Source organism: Palaemon carinicauda, chromosome 43 (assembly GCF_036898095.1).
Source record: "Palaemon carinicauda isolate YSFRI2023 chromosome 43, ASM3689809v2, whole genome shotgun sequence".
Classification (NCBI taxonomy): Eukaryota; Metazoa; Arthropoda; class Malacostraca; order Decapoda; family Palaemonidae; genus Palaemon; species Palaemon carinicauda.
The window spans coordinates 20,870,544-20,895,471 of NC_090767.1; the positions used below are offsets into that span (position 1 = coordinate 20,870,544).

At 38.6% G+C, this 24,928-nt stretch overlaps 2 protein-coding genes across 47 annotated transcripts in view; one reads left to right on the forward strand and one right to left on the reverse strand.

Moving 5' to 3' along the window:
- LOC137633422 (putative leucine-rich repeat-containing protein DDB_G0290503) overlaps window positions 1-24,928 on the forward strand; it is a 549,442-nt gene that overhangs the window by 283,498 nt on the left and 241,016 nt on the right. The window lies entirely within an intron of this gene.
- The window catches only part of LOC137633435 (splicing regulatory glutamine/lysine-rich protein 1-like), a 408,786-nt gene that overhangs the window by 110,186 nt on the left and 273,672 nt on the right, over window positions 1-24,928 (reverse strand). For 2 of the 3 annotated variants that reach the window (XM_068365730.1, XM_068365732.1), the window contains exons 6-7: window positions 9,878-10,040; window positions 49-8,271 (exon numbers count right to left, since the gene is read on the reverse strand). The gene's annotated coding sequence lies outside the window, so the exon portion shown is untranslated. Of the gene's footprint in view, window positions 1-48; window positions 8,272-9,877; window positions 10,041-24,928 lie in introns of those variants that run through there. The other variant, XM_068365729.1, reaches the window with a different exon arrangement.

A 24,928-nucleotide genomic window follows, 5' to 3' on the forward strand; every position in this document is an offset into this window, starting at 1 on the left:
AAAGTAGCCACTGAACAATTACAATACAGTAGTTAACCCCTTGAGAGAGAGAGAGAGAGAGAGAGAGAGAGAGAGAGAGAGAGAGAGAGAGAGAGAGAGAGAGATATGCTTACCATAGCCTCAGTCTCTCTTCTACCCTTACGAAGAGGAAAGTAGCCACTGAACAATTACAATGCAGTAGTTAACCCCTTGAGAGAGAGAGAGAGAGAGAGAGAGAGAGAGAGAGAGAGAGAGAGAGAGAGAGAGAGAGAGAGAGAGAGAGAGAGAGAGAGAGATGCTTACCATAGCTGAAGTCTCTCTTCTACCCTTACGAAGATGAAAGTAGCCACTGAACAATTACAGTGCAGAAGTTAACCCCTTTGAGTAATGAAGAATTGTTTGGTAATTTCAGTGTTGTCAGGTGTACGAGAACAGAGGAGAATGTGGAAAGAATAGGCCAGACTATACATCATCTTTACAACCTGCAAAGTTTTGCTAACGCTAAAACCTTTTTTACGTCCTCATATTCAACAGCGTTCAAATTATTAGTTGCTTGGATTAACCTGTACAAAACATATGGTATCTATCAAAATCTCTCCAAGTATTACTTGAAATAGATAGGACAGAAATATGCATATTTCTGGCAATAGCTGTGGAGGTTAAAAGTTTTTTTATACTGATAAGTTTAACTACCCTGACCAAAACTATAAGTTCTACACTGCAAGATGGAAATTTACAATTTTCACATATTTTGATCATAATAAAAGACCAAATACTAAGTTACTATTATAGTTTAAATATATAGTTAGAGTCACTTCTCAAGTCCAAATATCTCTCAAGATTTTCACCTACTCAAAGACAATAAACAAACGAGATGAAGTACAATAAAAAGCCAAGAAATAAGACACTCAAGATGATTCACAATCATTGTGCCATCGTCTTTTGTGCTACAGTAATATACAGAAGTCATAAGTTCAGGAAATATGAGATCTTGTTACCAAGAAACCAGACAGAACATTGAGAATAGTGAAACTCTAAAGAGATCTACCTAAGGAAGGGGTCAAACAGTTACAAAAAATAACCTTTTTTTTTAAGTCTTACAAAAACCGAGACACTAAATGGTGACCGATTCAACAATACCTATACATATCTTGAACTTGGGCTATATAAGAAAGGTGTTGGGTGCTGGGAGACCATTTGCCAACAGAGCACAGCTGGGGAAAATCTTTCAGTTAAACTGTGAAGTCAAAGCTAGAAGAGGATGGACAGAAAATGCAAAACCATGAACGGCAGCCAAGATTGGATTCATATCAAGTAGGGTCTGCGAACTGAATACTCTTTGCTTAACAAACATTAACTTCTGCATCTTAGGAAGTCAAGGTCTTAAACCCAAATATGGAAGAGAACAAGAAAACACAAGACTGAATTCTTTCAACCGAGGACCCAGTTCTATGCAGGAAAATATTCATTCTTTTGAAATATATATTAAAATCTAAACTGAATTAACTTGAAATACTTATTTGCGATTCATGTGTTATTCAACTATAAATGAAGACCTTTGCCAAAATAAGATACAAAGAATATATTTCACAAAGATAAAGTATTTGCAAACTGTTCCCACAGAAAGATGGTACAGGTAAATGGCCTGATTGGGGAAGCTGTGTCCTTATTCTTCCCAAAGGAATTGTAGAGAAGTCATAGCCCCTATGAGAGAGATCTGGGTATAAACTTACATGAATACCAAGAAAGTATTGAAATAATTTCAGTTTAATAATTAGGTTCATTTTAATGACCCTTCATGGAAGTCATGCATTGAATACTAAATTGCTCTGGTAAGTTTAACATAAACCTAATATATAAAAATATTTTCAAAAGTAATCTCAGTTTTAACTCAAATTTGGTATTAACCAAATCTTATCTGAACAAAGACAGCAACTGACAAGAGAAGATAACCAGACTACGTCTAAGAAAATGTCTAGACCTAATTTGATAGACATATGCAGACCTACAACCTGAATAGCTCGCCACCTTAAACCTATCAACTAGTACCTACATACATATACCAAGGAACTTCCCAAAATTTTGGAGGGTAGCCGACATCAAACAAATGAAACATAAAAGGGAACGTCTCCTTTCTATGTTCCTCCCAGCCTGACAAGGGACTCAACCGAGTTTGGCTGGCACTGCTAGGGTGCCACAGAAAACTTAAAAAGAATATCAACCACTTTAAAATCTCCGCTGATACTAATAATTCTATTATTACTACCATAGCTAAGGATAGTAAAAGACCAAGGGCTCCAATAGGGAAAATAACCCAGTGAGGAAAGGAAATTAGTTTAAAGAAAGAATATTGTGCCCTAGTGTCCCTTCAAGCAAGAGAACTCTAACCCAAGACAGTGGAAGACCATGGTACAGAGGCTTATCGATTAGCAAATACAGATGGCTAATACCACTCTGCTGTTTTGATAACTATTAGAGAGTATGAATCTGTGGTTAAACTTCAAGTAGGAGCTAATCTTCTAATATAAGACTTCACACTTGATTCTGATAGAAAACTTTCATCAAAACATTAACCATGACTTACACTACTACTGTATGTAAGCCTTCCGAAGGTTAAAATACGAGAGAATTTTCAAAAATAGATCTTTGCAAGTTTACATATGATACAAAAGAGAATTTTGAAAGAATCTTTGATATCTTGACCTTATTGGTTTGAGTTTCAATGCTCTAACTGGAATGAAAGTTTTCAAAGGTTATTCCTCAAAACTACATTCAAGAGAGGAATGAGAAGAGCTTGGGGTAACCTCTTCACTCAACAGACCTTTTCTCTCAAGTATTAGACTCTAGTATTAATAATAGAATCTTAATTAAACATGTATGTAATGGTAGAGACATAGAAACGAGAGGAAAACTATCCGTTAAGGAAGATAATATGATGGATGCGGGACTACCATGTGGGAGAAGTTTAGGTAGACCAAAACTGCGATGGATTAACAGTGTGGAGAGAGACATGAGGGAGTTGGGACTGAGCGAGGAAGATGCACTGGACAGAAGGAAATGGAAGAAGAGTGTATTGAGGAACCATTATAGTATCCCCAAATAGGAATAAGCTTGTAGAGACAGTAGAGAAAGGACTTGCTCATTCTTCTGTCTGTAGCTTAAACAAAACAATTTCACCAGACGCTGAGGAAACTTTATCCAGAGGATCAAACCAACAGCTCAAATACCTTAGTACAACACCCTGATTTAATGGAATTGGATTTGGAAGAAGTTTTTTCAATAATAAAGGACCTTGCAACATCTGATCACACTAACAAAATCTATTGCAAAACTGAGGTCAAAATAAATGCAACCATAATTTGACTAGAGAAAAACCTCTCTTTATAACCTATAAAAATTTCTTAAACTGATTTTAATACTTCAAATCTTTCTAATTTTAAACTAAGAAAAGCATGTACAGTATACTGTTGATGTTAAGACCTGTCCTTCTAGCTGCTATAATGGAAAAACATTGTTTTGAAAAAGTCCCATGTGGAAATTGTATTGTCTGAGAGGATTTCCAATTGAGTAACAGAAATGGTTTCCTCACTAACGAGTCCCAGATATGTCAAACTCTGACGGGGGGGCAAACTGGCTCTATAAGAACAATACTTGCATTCACATCCCCAGACTTGATAAGGTGAAAACACTCAATCTTGAAAATCTTACGAGGGAAACTTTATTGAAATTGCAAACTTGTCGACCACTGATAAACTTTAACTCTCCTCAAGCAGACACACCCCTTAGAACAAGAAAAGCATTCGGTTAATAATTCCAATAAGACATCAATTTCCCAGAATGAAACGAGGGAAAAATTGTCCATCTCTTGATCAAAACAAAAGTTCTAGTTTGGGGAAATATTTCTTGACCTTGTGGCCCCATTTCTCAATACTGTTTATTGCCAAAGGCGTCATGTCGTCAAGAGTGTGTAGCAATGCCGTTTTCTTTCATTAGATAACCAGACAGAACTGGTGCCTTGAACACAAAGTAACTAAGCAATTTTTGAGCGTTTGCAACTCTACAATCGAGCAATTATCGATAGATGATTCATCTCTAGAGTAGCTCCCCATTTTACCAGACAGATTCAGAACCTTGAGACTTCCTCATAAAAGTGGATTCTGAAGAAAATCCCTCGAATCTAGAAGTTGCAAAGGATTTTTGATAGACGGAATGAGATAGGAACTAATTTTACCTCTAAAATCTGTCCCGTCCTGTTTGAAGATGAATCTGTAAGGGGAATATTAAGTCGAGCAAATAGGAATTTACTTCACCTAAGAAGACTGTTCTGGGAACACTTATCTACTTATGGTGGGGGAATTTCTGAAAGTTCTGAATTCTTCTCTCCCACACAAAGTCATGGAAAGAAACCCAGGCAATTCTCATTCCTAAATAAACTGATTAAGACAGAATCAGTCCAGAATTCTTGAAATGACCAACATCCAGACTTGATAACACGTTCAAAAGAACCTACAGGTTTTAAAGAAGGACTTCTCAATTATCTTTGAGAACTAGACAATTGTCTCAAAGAATTCTATCCACTGAGGATTTAACCGATTTGATTGGATAGAATTTAGGCCTCAAGCCAAGCACTAGGGCATCTAAGGCCATTCAACTATGATAGGAATGAATCAACCATATCTGTACACACGCACCTTTAGGCATCATTCAAAACTATAAAACAAATCACATCACTTAGGTATAACATCTAAGTGTGAAATAAGATTAAATAAATGAAAGGAATTAAAACTTGTGATATAACCCAATAATCAGTAGAAATTTTTCCAAGTTAACAATATTACAATTTTCCCCAAATATATCTCTTAAAGGTTTGTCCTGGAGACAATGTGTCCTTTGAAGATTAAAAACTCATACTGGAGTCTTCTCTCTTGCAAAGACTCTAAGAGCTGCACTCATTAACCAATAAATTCTGCTGGAAATGTATACTTGAGTTACAGTACTCCCTTGATACTAAGTGAACCATGACATGAAAAAAAACATCTGACAATGTCATTGGAAACATTACTTCTTACTTAGTTTATTTAATTCCTTATTTCCTTTCCTCACTGGGCTATTTTTCCCTTTTGAAGTCCTTGGACTACTAGCATCCTGCTTTTCTAACTGGAGTTGTAGCTTGGCTAATAATAATAATCAAGTTTCCAACCAAACACACGGAAGGGTTCTCCATACATAAGTTACAACTTGGAACACGAGATGAGAACATTCAAGAAACGGTCTCCAATCTCCAGAAGATTTTTATACAAAAACTAAACTACCGTCTTGTATATCAATCACAAAAGGTAACCAGATCTTTTACTCAATAACAGAGTAGATATTTCACGTAAATTCTTGGTCTTTGATAGCGCTTTTACGATGGAAAGAACTTTGGTGCAATGGACACCTTTGGTTGGAATCTGAAAAGGCGACTTGACACTATCACCAACAGGTCAGTTTGAAGCAGACTCCAAACTTGAAACTGAGATGCAGTTTCTTCTTTAATTAAACAATCAGAATGCAACTCCAAACTCTTAATCGTAAGTGTATGAAAAAGAGAGATTACTGAATTTCTTCTTCTAAATGTAAGGAAAATACCAGAGGCGACTTCAAGCTTGGATTCTCCTGTTGTTTAATGACCTTTTACTCGACAACAGAAACTTTACCATCACATGATTTCGCATGAGATGGTGCGACGCAAACAGGTGGCCAGGCAAATTCACAACACAAATTGTTGTTATAAGCCAACATGGAAAAATCAGTCAGGAAATGGCACAAATATTTGTACCTTCATGAAAAAAACCACGATATGTAAATACTTTCTTTGACATAGACAACTCTCCTTCAACAGCTACCGTGCAAATGATTAAATCCTTCTTCAGGTACTTAACAATGCCTTAAGACATGAAGACTTTGGTGGAACAGTTTCATAACCAAATTAACTGTTCTTACAAGGTTTTCTTAAAAGGCCAACTCTGAATTTCTCCTAAAAGACAGGCAAGAAATCTTTAATTATAGGGCAGTTAACATTAATAGACTTGTCCGAATCAGGTAAATATGCTCTGAATAGTAATAACCTGTTTCAAAGAATATTCTCATAATGGCATATGAAACACCAAACAATTCAATGATTTCCCAAAAACTTATCTATTAATTATAAAATTCATAACCATAGTTTTTCAATAACACCAAATGCTTCTAGAATTTGATTCCCCAAACCTGACCTCACCGGGAAGACGTAGCAATACGAGCTGCTATAAGGCAGGAGCCTGTACCTTGCTTCATCTGAAAACCACGAAACAAGAGGGAGCCGGATAACCTGGTCTCAAATTATTGCTTTCCTATATATTTCAGCCAAATACAAATAGGTGGTAGTCAGACAAAAGCCCCAAGACTGTTATTAATATTATTACCTGCTAAGCTACAACGCTAATTGGAAAAGCAGAATGCTAAACCCAGGGGCCCCAACAGGGAAAATAGCTCAGTGAGGAAAGGACATACATACATATACCAAGGCACTTCCCCAATTTTGGGGGTAGCCGACATCGAACAACTGAAACAGAAAAGGGGACCTCTACTCTCTACGTTCCTCCCAGCCTGACAAGGGACTCAACCGAGTTCAGCTGGTACTGCTAGAGTGCCACAGCCCACCCTCCCCCGTTATCCACCACAGGTGAAGATTCATAATGATGAATCCCCTACTGCTCCTACCTTCGCGGTCTTCCAAGGCACCGGAGGAAAGGAAACAAAGAAAAATAAAATATTCTTAGAGCAACAAGATTAAAAATGAATATTTCCTATATAAACTATAAATATTTAACAAAACAAGAGGAAGAGAAATAAGATAGAATAACGCACCAGAGTGTACCCTTAAGCAAGAGACAGTGAAAGACCATGGTACAGAGGCTATGGCACTACTCAAGATTAGAGAACAATGGTTGATTCTCCTAGAAGAGCTGCTTACCATTGCTAAAGAATCTCTTCTACCCTTACAAAGAAAAAAGTGGCCACTGAACAATTAGTGTAAAACGAAGAATTTCATGGTAATCTCAGTGTTGTCAGGTGTATGAGGACAGAACAGAATGTGTAAATAATAGGCCAGACTATTCGATGTATGGGTAGGCAAAGAAAAAATGCACCGTAATCAGAGAGAGAGGGATCCAATGTAGTACTGTCTGGCCAGTCAAAAGATGCCGTAACTCTCTAGTGGTAGTATCTCATCGGGTGGCTGAGTAAATCAACGATTGAACAGGACTGACCTCAAAACTTGTAACCATATCGAATGTGAATCCACTTCTTCCAAAAGGAATTCAAAGATTTTGCATTCTGCCCAATATCTTAACAAGCAATACACAGCAAACTCAAATGCTTATATGGACAAACTCGATCTCTAATAGACATAGGAAACTCAAATGCTAACACAAGCTGTAGCTAGGAAAGAACACTGTTTTCAACATTCTCCTATTCACCAAAAATTCTAATGTCACATCAATTCCAAAAACCTTCATTAAAAGAAAGGCAAATTTAGGTGAATATATTCATAGACAAACGGACTTTGTTACGAATACAAATGGTTGCGGACACTAACACACAAGACAATTCTGTCAAAGAAATACCTCGAAGAAAAGGGAACCGATCAAAATAAATGGGATAAAAGTTTAACAAAAGATGCAAAAACCTTCAATATATCAAGAATAATGGAACTAATCTTACCGTTCCTGCACTACTAATTGATAAAACAGTTTTGATGAATCTTGTACAACTCAAATTTACGTATTAATGCACACTAGCTGTGAGAGAGATATTGATTCACATAAAGTGATCTAAAGTAACCAAGACAAGACTTATCTATAATATATATTATGACAATACCATTTAAAAATATGAGCAGATTTATTAACAAGACAGTTTTGAGAAATGATTTTCTCTCTCTCTCTCTCTCTGGGACATATATCTTGGAATGCTCTCAGATTTACAGAGCAACATTACCATATACCTTGCCGTACCTTTGGTGCTGATATTTTTCACACTATCTACCTTCCTGACGGATTACATTTATTGTTTTGGAAGAGGTGAGGCGAGTTGACCGAGGGCTTCGTAAGACTCTTGGAATTGCCTCAGAGCTTCAAAGAATCTTGAAGTTGACTGAGGGCTTCAATAAGACCTCTAACTGATCTATACTGCATTCAGGCACTTGCAAAGCCTTCTTGAATTCTTCTTGCTGAAGATTGAGTGTTGCATCAATTACTGGTGGAAGATTCTCTGCAATAAAAGCGAAAAGTTACATCAAATGATCCAGGCCTTTGTTTCAAGACTTTGTTAATAAAATATTCAAAATAATTACCAGAGGTCTGATAGGAGGAAGAACAGCTTGCTTCGTTAAGTAACAACTCAAATAAGTATGATAGTACTTAAATAAGTAATACAGGTCCTTTTACTGTTTACTATTAAAAGGCCACTTAAGTTTAGCCATTCTTCCCCATACAAAAACAACAGAAATTTATATAAAATAGTCTTGAATATAATATACTTTTGTATATTATTCTTCTCTCTCAAAATGGCCGACAAGATTAGTTCTTCAGATTCAAACCTATAAGTTTATATCTTTTATATATTACAAATAAAATTACTCTGGTTAAAATGAAACTTTGGAATAGAAGTTTTAAATAAGCCAGTGATATTCTGCATATTATTAATGTACATTTATACAGTATAGCTTTTCTAAAACACTAAAATCCTATGTCAGTTCTTAACTCATGAAATGTATCTTAATATATTTTAAGTATTAATAACTGTGAGAGAGGCAAGAGAGCATGCTAGAGATAGGAATGAATGGCGAGCGATTGTGACGCAGTTCCGGTAGGCCCTGCTGCTTCCTCCGGTGCCTTAGATGACCGCGGAGGTAGCAGCAGTAGGGGATTCAGCGTTATGAAGCTTTATCTGTGGTGGATAATGTGGGAGGGTGGGCTGTGGCACCCTAGCAGTACCAGCCGAACTCGGTTGAGTCCCTTGTCAGGCTGGGAAGAACATAGAGAGACGACGTCCCCTTTTTTGTTTCATTTGTTTGATGTTGGCTACCCTCCAAATTGGGGGAAGTGCCTTGGTATATGTATGTAATAATAACTTATATAATAAACTACAAGACATATCTTATGTCAAATGTATTACATTAAATAACACAAAATCAGCCTAAATACTGTCCAATCATTACTAAGTTCAGTTCTCCTCAGGGTGCCTGCCTAACTCGTGCAATTTTGGGGTTCTCAATTCAATTTCCGTTTTGAAGTGTGCGTGAAAACCAAATGTGAACTTGGGGTTGAGGTTAGGGTTAATTTAGCTGACCTTGACCTTTGACCTAGAACTTTCAAAATTAGATCAATTCAACGTCTCGATATATAAATTGATCCGTGAAAGTTGTTCCCAGACAAACGGACAAAAAGGGACAAAAACATAACCTTCTCCCAACTTCAATGGCAAAGGTACAAATGCGGGGCCCAATTACAGCCAAATTCTAACTACTTCTAAGTCAGCCCATTTCTGAAATATCCCGTAATTTTCATAAAAATTCACATGTAACTTTTTGAGTTACGCTGGTGATAGACAGAGCTATGAACATGACATTTTGATTTGAAATTAAAAACCTATTTCTCGACTTTTGAAGCTAAACGTTGTAGGCATGCGAGTTAGGTTAAGCTCATTCTACAATAAAAATTTAACAATCGACATATAAGACAGATTCTTGGAACCTATTTGTTCGTAAGCTAAAGGGGGACTTCTGTACTCTAAGATTGAGGAAATATCACAAGTTATCAAATAATATAAAGGATCCAGCGAGTTATTTTCTATACCTATTAACCGAGAGACAAACCTTTATAAGGGTGTAGAAACTGTTTGGACAGGGAGTACGCTATCCCGCTGGGGGGAGCCCAAGGCTGAGGCTCGGAGAGAGAATAGACCCTTCTCCCAACGGAGACTTATTACAGGTCGCCTACATTGCCTCTGTCCTCGACTCACCCTGCATCGTAGGTCACCTGCAAATTGAAAATCTTATATAATCAATTGCAATTTTGATTTATTACTGATATAAAATAAGTCATATTGGTGTCACCTAAACCTGGATTTAAAAATATATATAAAGAATCCGGAAAATCACTAATATTAACCATAAGTGAATCGGCAAATACATTTTATACACAAATAAATTTATTTCAGTTTACATGACAGTTTTGCCAACTTACAAAATTAAATTATACATACAAATATAAAAGCAACATATATGAAAATTTATATAACTTTTAGAGTTGCTTTTTAAACAAGAGGAGCACTCGGTAAAGTGCAGACCTCTGCCGCGGCACCTTATTTCTCGACCTTGACCTTTGAACTTTACATGTATTAATTGGCGTGGATTTCAATACACACAAATGTGAACCAAGTTTGAAGTCTCTCTGACAACACTGTCCAAACTTATGACTGATTACGTGAATTGGAAATTTTGCTTGACCTTTGACCTTGACCTTTCAAAATTTAATCATTTCCAGCTATTTACATAACAGTTAATCCCTGCCAGTTTCATTACTCTACGATTAAAATTGTGGTCAGGAAGCTGTTCACAAACAAACAACCATACATAACCTCCTTCCAAGATTGGTGGCGGAGGTAAATATAAAAATGACATATTGGAAAAATTGATTAAACTTTAAACGTTGCTTTTTAAAATTACAAAGCCTAATTGTCTAACGACTATTGAGTCTTAGCTTACAATGCACCAACTCATTAAAACATTGCATTAAAACTCGCACAACAGTATTAATGAATAAAAATCCCTTCTGGCCTGGTTTTATAGACTCTTGGATGCAGATAACTATTAACAAATAATGAATACTTACTAATATACTTTTCCACATTTTAAAAAATGCTATTTTTACAGAATATTATAATACATTAGATTGAAATCCTTCTAAAAAAAAACATTTCGCATTTGCGAATGTTCAATTTGCCTAACTCTATCACTAAAAAACTGTTAGATTACAATCAAAGTTCTTATATACATAAAACACTTTGGTATATTTCTATGTCTTTTTACCCGTCTGGTTTCATTTAATAAAATGTAATATACTTTTAAACTTGAAATGTAGAATGAATTATATCACAAGTCATTTGTATTTTCCCTAACTTTACAAAGTAACGTTCTTTAGTAAAATTGACTGAACTTCAGCTGTCAATATACGAGATGTCGTTAGTTACTGGCCCATATTAAGCTTAAGATTCAAGCTTTAATCTTAAGCTCAAGGCTTTCATTTAAGGCTTGCAGTTGCAGAGAGAAATGTACCTTAAAACTCAGGTTTGAATAATTATGAAAAATGTTATTTTTATTAGTAAAATAAATTTTTGAATATACTTACCCGATAATCATGTAGCTGTCAACTCCGTTGCCCGACAGAATTCTATGGAGGGATACGCCAGCTATCACAATACTAGAAGGGGGTGTATTTACCAGCGCCACCTGTGGCCAGGTACTCAAGTACTTCTTGTTGACACCTCCTCAATTATTCCTCGGTCCACTGGTTCTCTATGGGGAGGAAGGGAGGGTCGATTAAATCATGATTATCGGGTAAGTATATTCAAAAATTTATTTTACTAATGAAAATAACATTTTTCAATATTAAACTTACCCGATAATCATGTAGCTGATTCACACCCAGGGGGGTGGGTGAAAAACCAGTGTACAAGACTAAAGGATAGCTAAGTATCCCGTATTTCATATAATCAGTTATCCACAATAACAATGAAATAATAAGTACCTGGTAAGGAAGTCGACTTGAACCGTTACTCTGCCTTTAATAAGATCGTCTTCCTTACTGAGCGCAGCGTTCCTCTTGGGAGGCTGAATCAACTCAAAGGTGCTAAAGTATACAGGGCTGCAACCCATACTAAAGGACCTCATCACAACCTTTAACCTCGGCGCTTCTCAAGAAAGAATTGACCACCCGCCAAATCAACAAGGATGTGGAAGGCTTCTTAGCCGACCGTACAACCCATAAAAAGTATTCAAGAGAAAGGTTAAAAGGTTATGGGATTATGGAAATGTAGTGGCTGAGCCCTCGCCTACTAATGCATTCGTTGCTACGAATGGTCCCAGGGTGTAGCAGTACTCGTAAAGAGACTGGACATCTTTGAGATAGAATGATGCGAACACTGACTTGCTTCTCCAATAGGTTGCATCCATAACACTCTGCAGAGAATGGTTCTGTTTGAAGGCCACTGAAGTAGCCACAGCTCCCACTTCATGTGTCCTTACCTTCAGCAAAGCAAGGTCTTCTTCCTTCAGACGAGAATGTGTTTCTCTAATCAGAAGCCTGAATAGTAAGAAACTGAGTTCTTAGAACTTGGAAAAGAAGGTTTCTTGATAGCACACTATAAGGCTTCTGATTGTCCTTGTAAAGGTTAAGACCTTTTTAGATAGTACCTAAGAGCTCTAACTGGGCAAAGTACTCTTTTCAGATCATTCCCCACCAAGTTGGACAGGCTTGGGATCTCGAACGACTTAGGCCAAGGACGTGAAGGAAGCTCGTTTAGCAAAAACCGAGCTGCAAGGAACATGTAGCCGTTTCAGATGTGAAAACAATGATCCTGCTGAAGGCGTGGATCTCACTTACTCTTTTAGCTGTTGTCAAGCACACGAGGAAAAGAGTTTTTAATGTGAGGTCCTAAAAAGAGGCTGATTGGAGAGGTTCAAATCTTGATGACATAAGGAACCTTAGGACCACGTCTAGATTCCAGCCTGGAGTGGACAACCGACGTTCCTTTGAGGTCTCAAAAGACCTAGGGAGGTCCTGTAGATCTTTGTTGGTGGAAAGATCCAAGCCTCTGTGGCGGAAAACCGCTGCCAACATACTTCTGTAACCCTTGATCGTAGGAGCTGAAAGGGATCTTACTTTCCTTAGATATAACAGGAAGTCAGCAATCTGGGTTACAGTGGTACTGGTTGAGGAAACTGCATTGGTCTTGTACCAGCTACGGAAGACTTCCCTTTGAGACATAGATTCTGAGAGTGGATGTTCTCCTTGCTTTGGCAATCGCTCTGGCTGCCTCCTTCGAAAAGCCCCTAGCTCTTGAGTCTTTCGAAAGTCTGAAGGCAGTCAGACGAAGAGCGTGGAGGATTGGGTGTATCTTCTTTACGTGAGGTAGACTTAGAAGGTTCACTCCTAGAGGAAGAGTCCTGGGAATGTCGACCAGCCATTGCAGTACCTCTAAGAACCATTCTCTCGCGGACCAGAGCGGAGCCAACCAACGTCAGCCGTGTCCCTTAGTGAGAGGAGAACTTCTGAAGTACTCTGTTGACAATCTTGAACGGCGGGAATGCATACAGGTCAAGATGGAACCAATCCAGCAGAAAAGCATCCACGTGAACTGCTGCTGGGTCTGGAATCGGAGAACAATACAACAGGAGTCTCTAGGTTATCGAGGTAGTGAACAGATCTATGGTTGGCTGACCCCACAGGGCCCAAAGTCTGTTGCAAACATTCTTGAGAAGGGTCCACTCTGTGGGGATGACCTGACCCTTCCGTCTGAGGTGATCTGCCATGACATTCATACCGCCCTGAATGAACCTCGTTATCAGTTAGCTTTCGATCTAAAGACCAGATGAGTAGGTCCCTTGCGATCTAGAACAACTTCCACGAAAGAGTCCCTCCCTGCTTGAAGATGTAAGCCAGGGCTGTGGTGTTGTCAGAGTCCACCTCCACCACTTTGTTAAGCTGTAGGGACTTGAAGTTTATCAAGGCCAGAATAACCGCCAACAACTTCTTGCAAATGATGTGAAGTGTCCTTTGCTCCTGATTCCATGTTCCCGAGCATTCTTGTCCGTCCAAAGTCGCACCCCAGCCCGTGTCTGATGCGTCCGAGAGGAGACGGCGGTCGTGTTTCTGAACAGCCAAAGGTAGCCTTCCTTGAGAAGAAAGCTGTTCTTACACCACGCGAGAGAAGACCTCCTCTCTTCGGAAACAGGAACTGAGACCGTCTCTAGCGTCATGTCCTTTATCCAGTGAGCAGCTAGATGATACTGAAGGGAGGGGAGGTGGAGTCTCCCTAACACGATGAACAGGGCCAGCGATGAAAGTGTCCCTGTTAGACTCATCCACTACCTGACTGAGCATCGGTTCCTTCTCAGCATGCTCTGGATGCATTCTAGGGCTTGGAAGATCCTTGGGGCCGACGGAAAAGTCTGAAAAGCTCGACTCTGAAGATCCATACCCAAGGAGACAATGGTCTGGGATGGAACGAGCTGAGACTCCTCAAAATTGACCAGGAGGCCCAGTTCCTTGGTCAGATCCATAGTCCATTTGAAAATCTCCAGACAGCGACGACTTGTGGGAGCTCTTAAAAGCCAGTCGTCTGACGGAGCCGGACACAAGATCATGATACTGCTGCACAGTCTGTGAACTGTCAATCATGGGCAAGCGAAGAAGTACAGTGACAACCCGAATCTGTCTAGACTGTCTGGGTCGTACAGACAACTCCTTAACGGGTTGTTGAGGTTGCCGCACTGCGTCACAACAAGTCACTTCTGTTGGTTGTTGAACGTCTTCCCCGTGACACATTGACTCCGTAAACAAAAAATCCTCTAACAAGGACTAAGCTTGGACTGCATGTCATGCAACAAAGCTCAAGGTCTATGGGAGCAGGTGTGGTAACAGACGGGATTAGCGACTGAAGTGGAACCATTACCTTCCCTGGAAGCATGTTATGCTTAAATAAAAGTCCATAAGAGGTTATGCAGCTAAAGGCTCCCTCCAAATGACAGAGTCCTCAAGGGAATATCAGGAGGAGGGAGAAAAGAACTTTCTCATCTACAGGGACCTTATCCTAGAAAAGCTAAGTTCTCTGAGTGAGGGTTCACTGATGCAAAAGCAGCAGACTAGAAGGCAACGTTATGAAACTGCTTGACAGTCTAGTGAGTTGGCAACAACCCAAGATGTGTGACTGAGAAGCATGCGGTAAGGTATGCAGAGCATGATGTATGCAGAGTATGCTGTATGCAGAGCATGCTGTATGTAGAGCATGTTGTATGCAGAGCATGCTGAAAGCAGAGCATGCTGTATGCAGAGCATGTTGTATGCAGAGCATGCTGAATGCAGAGCATGCTGTATGCTGAGCATGTAGTAAGCAGAGCCTGCTGTAAGGAAAGCAGAGCGTGTGCATGGCGTTTAACATTTCTCAGAAATTCCATGACCAGTGCTAGAGTGCTTTATGCATGCTTGCATGGGGTTTAAAAATCAACATAATGTTTACCTTACATTCATAACTCATGATTCATATTTTTGCCATGGTTTGAAAATGGAGGTAAGGTATGCTGAACAGCAGAGTCAAAACGAGCTGGAACAACAATAGTTGTGGTTTCCTCTTCAAGACTCTGTTGAGGGAACACCTGAGGCTCAGTCTGCAAAGACTGAATAAAAGACAAGCAGAAGGAAGGCGCATGGGTGGAGGAGGCTGACTCCTAGCATGAGTGGTTGAACCCAAGGGTTGCGCTTGCTGAGCGGTTGGCGGAAGCGGAGAAGCAAGTTCCAGTTCCTGTGGTGTGAGCGGAGCGCGATGAGGAAGAGGCTGCGCAGAACAAGGTAAATGTCTCGCAAGCTGAGGCTCCTGAGGCGCAAGGCTAAGGTGTTGTGGTGCTTGCCTTATGGAGGGTTGAGCTCGCTGCAGCGAGAGCTGAGGAGACTGACTCATGGACGGGAGAGGTTGTTGTACCTCAACCGAGTGTTGCATCACTGGTGGAGCAGCAAGTGGAGGCGGAGGAAGAGAGGTATAATCCTCCTGATCCCATTGTAAAGGTTGCCTTAAGGAAGGCGGAGGCTGAACACCACTGGGAACAGCAAACTCAGCACGTGGCTCAACATCGTACGCCTGGCAGGTGGTACTGCGATCAGGCGGAACGAGCGTAGGCGGAGGGAGTGTAGGCGGAGGCGGAGGAGCAACACTCTCAGCCCGACACTCACGCATCAAGTCCGAAAGCTGTGCTTGCATGGACTGTAGTAGAGTCCACAACATCGTACGCCTGGCAGGTGGTACTGCGATCAGGCGGAGCGAGTGAAGGCGGAGGGAGTGTAGGCGGAGGCGGAGGAGCAACACTCTCAGCCCGACACTCACGCATCAAGTCCGAAAGCTGTGCTTGCATGGACTGTAGTAGAGTCCACAACATCGTACGCCTGGCAGGTGGTACTGCGATCAGGCGGAGCGAGTGAAGGCGGAGGGAGTGTAGGCGGAGGCTGAGGAGCAACACTCTCAGCCCGACACTCACGCATCAAGTCCGAAAGCTGTGCTTGCATGGACTGTAGTAGAGTCCACAACATCGTACGCCTGGCAGGTGGTACTGCGATCAGGCGGAGCGAGCATAGGTGGAGGGAGTGTAGGCGGAGGCGGAGGCGCAACACTCTCAGCCCGACACTCACGCATCAAGTCCGAAAGCAGTGCTTGCATGGACTGTAGTAGAGTCCACTTGGGGTCGGCAGAAACTACAGTAGGCTGAGGTAAAGCCTTAACAGTCGAGCTCTGTTGTGGCAGAACCTTACTCCTCTTAGGCGGAGTGCATTCAACTGATGACTGAGGAGAGTCAGAGCTAACCCAATGACTGTGAACTCTAACTTCGTACGTCTGGCATAGGTCTGGACTTTACGTTTAAAAGGTCTTGAGACCTGAGACCAGCGTTTTCTCCCCTAAATTTCTTCTGCAGACGAGCAAAATAAGGGCTCAATCGTCTGCGGGTGGGAGTGACGGTCTCGGTAAGACACGCCCACAACCACCGAGGATACTTCTGTGCGCCGATCAAGGCCTGCTGAACCCTTCTGCCCTTCGACATTGCTTCTCCCCTGGGCTTGGGAGCTTGCAAGAGGTCCCGGACTGGGAGGACGACTGGCGCGCACAAAAGTACCCTCACGCACATCACTGACATACTTTGCGCTAATCACTTATCACTTTGATTTCTGTTTGCACTTATTTCACTGAACTCGAAACTTTAAGTGGTTTGTACCTGAAACACGCAATTCTATCCTTTCTCAAAAGTTAGTAATTGCGAAAACAGAATTACAATGTAACAGAAAAATCTAATGAAAGATAATTCAGTGGCTGGAAAGAGACTAAACACTAGATCACTCTAGAAACGTTTAGTTTCTTCCCCTAAAGAGACTAGGGAGAAGAGCAAAAACGATAACGACGTTACTCGTACGCCTGGCAGGCTTGAATGAAACGTTTATCCTCTTTCTCCCTCCGTCTCTATCTCTCTCTCTCTCTTGACTTAGAACCTGAGAGAAGAGCCCAATCATATATATCGTTAAAACATATTATTGTTAAAGGAAAAAACTGAAAAGTTCCTTTATTAGGATCAAAACCATTAAGTTAAGAAAGAATGAACAAAACGCTAGACACGGTTACTCTTACTGCAACGTGAAACCGTGAACATTCTTTCTCTATCGTAACGATAGAGTGCAAGTTGAACGTTCTGAACGTCAACAACTGCAGAGACAAAACAAAACGTTAGTTCAACTTTGAAAACAGTACGAGACTATCAAAGAAATTCTTTCAAACTCTGTGGCGGAAATAGCATAATATGTTAACAGGTAAAACCGAAATGACGGGCTCAATGTTAATTAACTTCGGTACCAAGAAAAGACCGCCTACTATTAGGAAGGTCGAATATAAACAAATATAAAAATTAATTTAATAAGTTTATAATAAAAGGAAGTTAATCGAAGAGGCCTATAAGAGGCGGAGAGATATAAAATAAATCTATAACTTTTGTTAAGCAAAATTAAGAAAGAGAGTCTATACTCTCTTAGACACCAACACTTCCGTCTAAGGGAAGGGTCGGCCATTGAAAGGTGAACGAGAGTTCATACTCTCCTCGTCACCATAATTAATCAAATTAATTCCAAAAGCTAACTAAGCTAATATAGAAGTTTCCAGTAAAGCGACAGCCGAAATCAAAGAGAAATACTTCACCAAAGTCGTGAAAATACTCCAAGAACATAAGCGTATCCCAGAACGTCTTGCCGGAAGCACGACAGAGGAATAATTGAGGAGGTGTCAACAAGAAGTACTTGAGTACCTGGCCACAGGTGGCGCTGGTAAATACACCCCCTTCTAGTATTGTGATAGCTGGCGTATCCCTCCATAGAATTCTGTCGGGCAACGGAGTTGACAGCTACATGATTATCGGGTAAGTTTAATATTGAAAATTACAAATTACTTTTAAAATTTGAGATTTATTCCTACGCTAATATCAAACCCCGTTCTTTAATCGGGGACTTATTAACCTAAGGTAGGAGAAATATCCCACGACCTTACTGGAAGGTTTAAAATCAAGGGATGTGAATAGTCTCGGACATGATAAACGAGATGGAGTTCTTTTGGCGTTCTTATACCCCATACTGAAAATCCTACACTACTCCTCCCATGAAGCCAAACAAACATATTGTCTAGTCTCGAGACTCTTCGAGAGATTTGCCATCCTGAGTTTCTGTTTCCTTGTACCTCCTCTATGGAAGGAGTGCTGTGAAGAAACTGGTAATGGAATCAGGTGAATGAGTTCCCTGGTGATTCAAATGTGACAAACGGCAGAGACAAGAGTGTACGCTCTAATCCATGTTCCAGATCTTGCGGTTCTCCACCGACAGGTTTCGCGTCTCAGTAAGCGATTGTAATGTGGTTCCCCATCGTGATAACCTTTTCTAAGGTTCCTGATAGCAGTAACTAACTTGGGTAACTGTGTAACTTTTGCAATAGCAGCGGATTGCCTTGCAATAGCAGCGGATAGCCGATGCAGAGAGAAAACGCTGATCAAGAAAAGCAAGAGAAAATTGTCTTGTAAGGAGCAAACAGAATCAGAATCTTGCCCTAAAGATGAAACACAAAATTGAAAGGCACACGGAAGCCTTGCGCTAGTGCCGCTAACATCTCGTAACCTGTACACACAACGAGAATGATCCCAGTTTGTTTTCTCTCTCCCAAAAGTTGGAGTCATTGTGCAAGAAAGGAAGAGAATGGAACAGTCCTTAACCCTACTGGTAGTGTGCTAACTCTCCTTTGTGACAAAGAACATAGGGAGTAAGTAGGTGTATCTCATACCTACATGTACAATATAGTATTTTCAAGGAAAATATGTTCTCGGTGCATGTTCTCTCGCCTTGATAAGCCACATGGAGTGCAAATAGATGGGCATTCACATGCTAAGCGGAGAGCAATAGTCAAAATCAGCACCACGTGCACCCGGTGAATAGCGAATGTGAACGGAAGAGTGCACAACAAGGAGAATACTATATTCAAAGTTTGAAGAACGCACACTAAACGTATAGTGCGCGCATCCAGGTGAGTATACACTCACGGGAGAATGGTTGGGAACAGGTGATTACCCAAAGTGCGAGCAGGCTTAAGTGATGCGTAGTTTTACGACCTATGACGACGAAATTTTTCTCAGCAGATAGAATTACGAGAACTCTGAGAGATACTCCAATCCGCCCAAGAATCTTTGCCACCTGCTATCCCTACCTCGAACCTCTAACACATCTATTTCTCAAGGACACAACAGTGGGGCATTAGGTCAAAAAATGCCTCTATGGAAGGGGTACCAGTTTGCAGAATGGCTAATTTCAGCCAGTCATAAAAAACCTTGTGCATCAGACGAGTGTGTCCAATAGGTAGCCGACAAAGCAAATCGGTTGCAGCTTCCTTTACCTCTCTCTCTGCCTCTTCATTTATGAGCAGGTTTGTCGGTACCCGGCAAAACTCAACTTGTATACCTGCTAGAACCCAGCATAATTGAACTGCTATACCTCTCAGCCCAATAATAATGAGCACTCTAAAATCTTAAAAACTCAAGGGTTACTAGAATTAAAACCTTTGAAGTTTCGTAGGAGACTCCTTACGTCGCAAATATTGTAAAACTGGCCCCCCTTCCTATAAGGTTATTTATGTCCAAAGGAGTCAGGATGCCATTAAGTTCAGTGGTAAATATAGACAAATTTGGAGCCTTTAAACCAAAACAAAGTTTCTATTAGCAGGTTAAATATACAATACAGTAAGATGTACAAAGTTTTTTCATCTTTAATTTATTTCATTATCATTATCATTACTTGCTAAGCTACAACCCTAGTTGGAAACGCAGGATGCTACAAGACCAAGGGCCCCAATAGGGAACAAAAGCCTAGTGAGGAAGGAAGGAACAAGATATCAAAAGAAGAATTGGTATTGCAAAGAATGTAACCATCGTACTAAGCCATGTGTGGAAAGATACATATCACTCCAAACACAAAGAAGCGGCTTCTCAAATCACTAGTTTTCCCCATCGCATCATACGGCTCAGAATGTTGGGTTTTAAAAGCTACAGATCGGAAAAGATTAGAAAGTTTTGAACTATGGTGTTACAGAAGAGTCCTTAGGATAAGCTGGATTGAGAAAAAGACTAACGTGGAAGTTCTACAAAAGATCAATATCGAAAAAAGATTACTTGACATTTTGGATGAAAGAAAACTAACTTTTATTGGACACCAGGTTTGGAAACACAATACTCTGGAAAGAACGCTCCTAATTGGATCAGTCTATGGTACAAGAACGAGAGAAAGGCCTAAAACTAGATTGAGTGACAATATCAAGGAGATGTGCGGGCTAACGATGGTGGAGTTGGAAAGGAAGGCTCAAGACCGGAATGAATCGAGATGTTTTGTGCAGAGGGCCACGGCTGTTCGACATCGAACACCCAGTACTTGAACAATTCTGTATAGAGTTTTAAGAACAATAATGACATTATCATAAGATATACTAACCATTATCTACAGGAAATAATAAAAATAGTCAGTGCCCCTGAAAACTAAGTGTATGGATTAGTGAGCTTCCCTTCCCGATAGACAGTCACGGACGACACATCATTATATAGTTTGACAGCTGAGTTCACGCTATGAAAAAAACATTGCCTTTTTATATCTGTAGGAACAAATATATATTAATCATGTTTAACTCAGCAAGGCAGATTTTTCCTAATAGTTATTGAAAACTCTAAAAAAGTATTTTGTGTTTAGTTTTGCTATCAGTACCAGCCGAACTTTGTTGAGTCCCTCGTCGTGCTGGGAGGAGCGTAAAGAGGAAACGTCACCTTTTTTATCATTTGTTAGATGTCAGCTAACCCCCAAAATTGGGGAAGTGCCTTGGTAAATAAATATATAGTTTTGCTGCTTAAATATACACCCAACATACTGAATGAACAACGCACATACAAACAAACTTCTCAAAACAAAGACAGTGCTTGTACCAAGCAGACTTTGTTCAAATCTAAGAAGGCAGTAGATGGCGCAAGAAGTGCTTGCAGAGAGTAATGCTAAATCTCAAGCTTTTGAAAAATGCTGAACAAACTATAAAAATTCAAAATTCCATTTAATTGAGGCTGGAAATACGTTAATTAAATTAAGAGTTTTTAATAACTCACAAGTCATTCAACATCAGGCAAGATAAAAGTCTTCAGCAAAGATATAACAGGGGTCTTTGCCTAAGGTAAGACCCTCAATTACTGGGGTAGGTTAGGTTAGGTAAGGGAAGAAATGATCTGCCATTGACAGAAATTTGGTAGTTACAATAAAATTTATATATTAACTGTTTATGATAATCCAAAACTACATACATAATTCCATGAATTTCCAGCAATGGCCTGGATCATGGAATTTGAATCATATAATAGAATCACGTGACCCAGTCTCTGCCACTACAAAAATATGTGAAAATCTAAAATTGGGGTTAAGTAAATAACATAATCTAAAACTCAAGTAGGTTTCTGATATGGACCTTAACATGACCTTCCTAATTGACCTTTATACAGTACGAATACTAAAATAACCTTGAATTATAAATGAATATATTTGTATGTAGGCTATAGCATGAAACACGGTACTGTCACTAGAAGCCGGTTCAAAATCTCTAAATCTATATTTACCATATAAATTCTAAGATTGTCACTTTTAATTATATTTCAAATGAACAATAGACTTATATAGATTAAATTCTTATACTAATACTTACAGAAAAGTCACTTTAAAAGGCACAAAAATTAAATAAAACTTATGAACAGGGACAGCCATTGAAGAGCTGGACGTATCACACCGTCTGGCGTCTGCCATATTGTTATGAAGATAAATCTACCTAAACAAACGAAACTTCCCCTAAAATAGGAGATAATTTTCTCCCTGGCATTCATCAACACAATCTAAATTCAGTATTATATATATTTCTCTGCTTTCTAGTTACATTATATAATGTAATTAATTTCAGGAATTACATTTTTGTAACTATAAATGATAAAATTTTCCTTAAACCATCAAACTGATTTTGAAAACTTGTCCCCCAAATCCCTAAATTTTTCTGATTTTGGAATAATTCCCCTAAATGTAGACGCCATGATCTAAGTGTCAACAAGCTTAAATACAAAATATATAATAAAATCATATATAAAGTGAATTTAAAACAAGGAAACCATATTAATATTAAATTTAAAAATCTTTATGAGCTATTTATAATAATTAATAATGTTTTTATACACATTTTACGCTCGACACCTAAAAAATGTTCATGGACAAGGCGATGGTATCGCCATCTATTGAGTGTAAAAACAACTAATTTTGCAACCATTAACTTTTCTATTATATAACTAATGTATAAACTCAAAATTTATGCTTAATAAATATTATTTTTATTGAATATTATATCATTAAACTATAAAACTTTATTTTAAATAGTATTTTATACCAATAATTCTCTATTTATCAAATAAATATGATATATTAAAGGTACATTGCAAATATTAGTTGGTAATGCAAAAAATCAGCTGATTTTTAGCAAGAACACGTGGTCAAAATGAAAAAGATTATATGAATCAAATATAGTGAAATTTTCAATTAAATTCCCTTAGATTTTATCAAAGTTTAATTTTAATCAAGAAAATTTGTTGAAAAGTCTTTATATTTCTCATAATTTTGAATAATTAGGATATTTTGTTAGTGTTTAAATTTGGCGCCAAGTTTTTTGGGCAATAATAGATATTTAAAAGGTAATTGTCAACTTCTTATGTAAACAATGGCAAATTATCTTTATTATCTTGCAAATATTTAGCAAAAAATAGCACAGATTGAAAAAATAAATATATATTAGTTTGTTTGTCGTCTTAATATATAAATATACTATCAAAATTATATAAAAATAAATATGCTTTAAAAGAGTAACTAGAAACTTTTGCTTAATCCTTTTCTAATATATAACTATCATTTCTAATTTAGATTTTTCATATTTAAAATATATTTTTATCAAAATTTACTGTAAAATTTAATAAATTGATGAATTAATACATAAAAATGGGTATATTTTCTTTATTATTTGTAAAAAAAAATCAATGTTTGAAGGTATTTTCTAAATTTTTCTGGTAAAATATGAAACAAAGACTTTTCTTCTTTTTCCAAATCTTTTAAGGAAAAAACCTTTGCAATTTTTAATTTTACATTTAATTAAAATCAATCAAATTTTATAATAATAATTTTATCTGCAATTTTCATCTGGATCTATTATAAATGATTAAAATTGAAATCTCTTTTTTGCGTATTTAAGTTTTTAGATAAAAATCTCCCAACAAATTTTAATTTAATTTGTCTGGGACACCAATACTAGGTTGGTTTCCTGTGAGCGATCAGGTAAAAGTCTCCCACCATCACCAATCCACAGTTGTCCAGCTTGGTGATAAAAACTGGCCAAACGGCAGACATAAGGACATGTCTGAGGCCTTTGTCCTTTATTATAACCCCAAATGATAAGGATATATTTATATACAGTTGAGTAAACTCAGTGGAATATTATGGACCTACAATACCTAAGTCCAGTGCTACACCACTCCGTCAATATGTATTATTATTAGCTAAGCTACAACCCTAATTGGAAATGCAGGATGCTATAAGCCCAAGGGCTCCAACAGAAAAAATAGCCCAGTGAGACAAGGAAATAAAGAAATGAATTAAATACGAGAGAGAGAGAGAGAGAGAGAGAGAGAGAGAGAGAGAGAGAGAGAGAGAGAGAGATCTATGTAGCCGTTTCTAGTCCACTGCAGGACAAAGACCTCAGACTTGTCCTTATTCATGGCTGTAGTTTGGCCAGTTTTCATCACCACGCTGGCCAACTACGGATTGGTGATGGTGGGAAACCTTTTCTCTGACCGTTCACAGGAAACCAACCTATAGTTGGAAAAGCTATGCCCAGGGGCGGCTCCAACAAGGAAAAAATAGCCCAGTGAGGAAAGGGAATAAATAAAGTACGAGAGAAGTCATGAACAATTAAACTATTTTAAGAACAGAAACAACATTAAAATAAGTCTATTATATATAAACCATAAACTTTAAAAAAAAAGGAAGACAAATAAGATAAAATAGCGTACCTGAGTGTTGTACCCTTTAGCCAGAGAACACTATCCCAAGACAGTGGAAAACCATGGTTCACAGAATAACAACAACAACAACAACAACAACAACAACAACAATACTAATAATAAATAATAATAATAATTTCCTCTAAATGTTGTGAAAGAAATTTATGGCGAAACACATTCAAAATTATAAAGTAATACCACAAGAATGAACAGTACAGTAGAGTACATCACATGAGATTTAAAGTACATAAAAGTACTTTGGCAATGTGCTTAAATAGTCACTTATCTAAAGATCTCGAATTTGATCGGCACATAGAAATTGTTGAGAAGAAGAAACACTCAAAGAGAATTTAAATAACTTTAATAGGAAATAAACAATGGACTATCAACAGTTATGTCAAGAAGTGATAAATTAACGCTCTCTCTCTCTCTCTCTCTCTCTCTCTCTCTCTCTCTCTCTCTCTCTCTCTCTCTCTC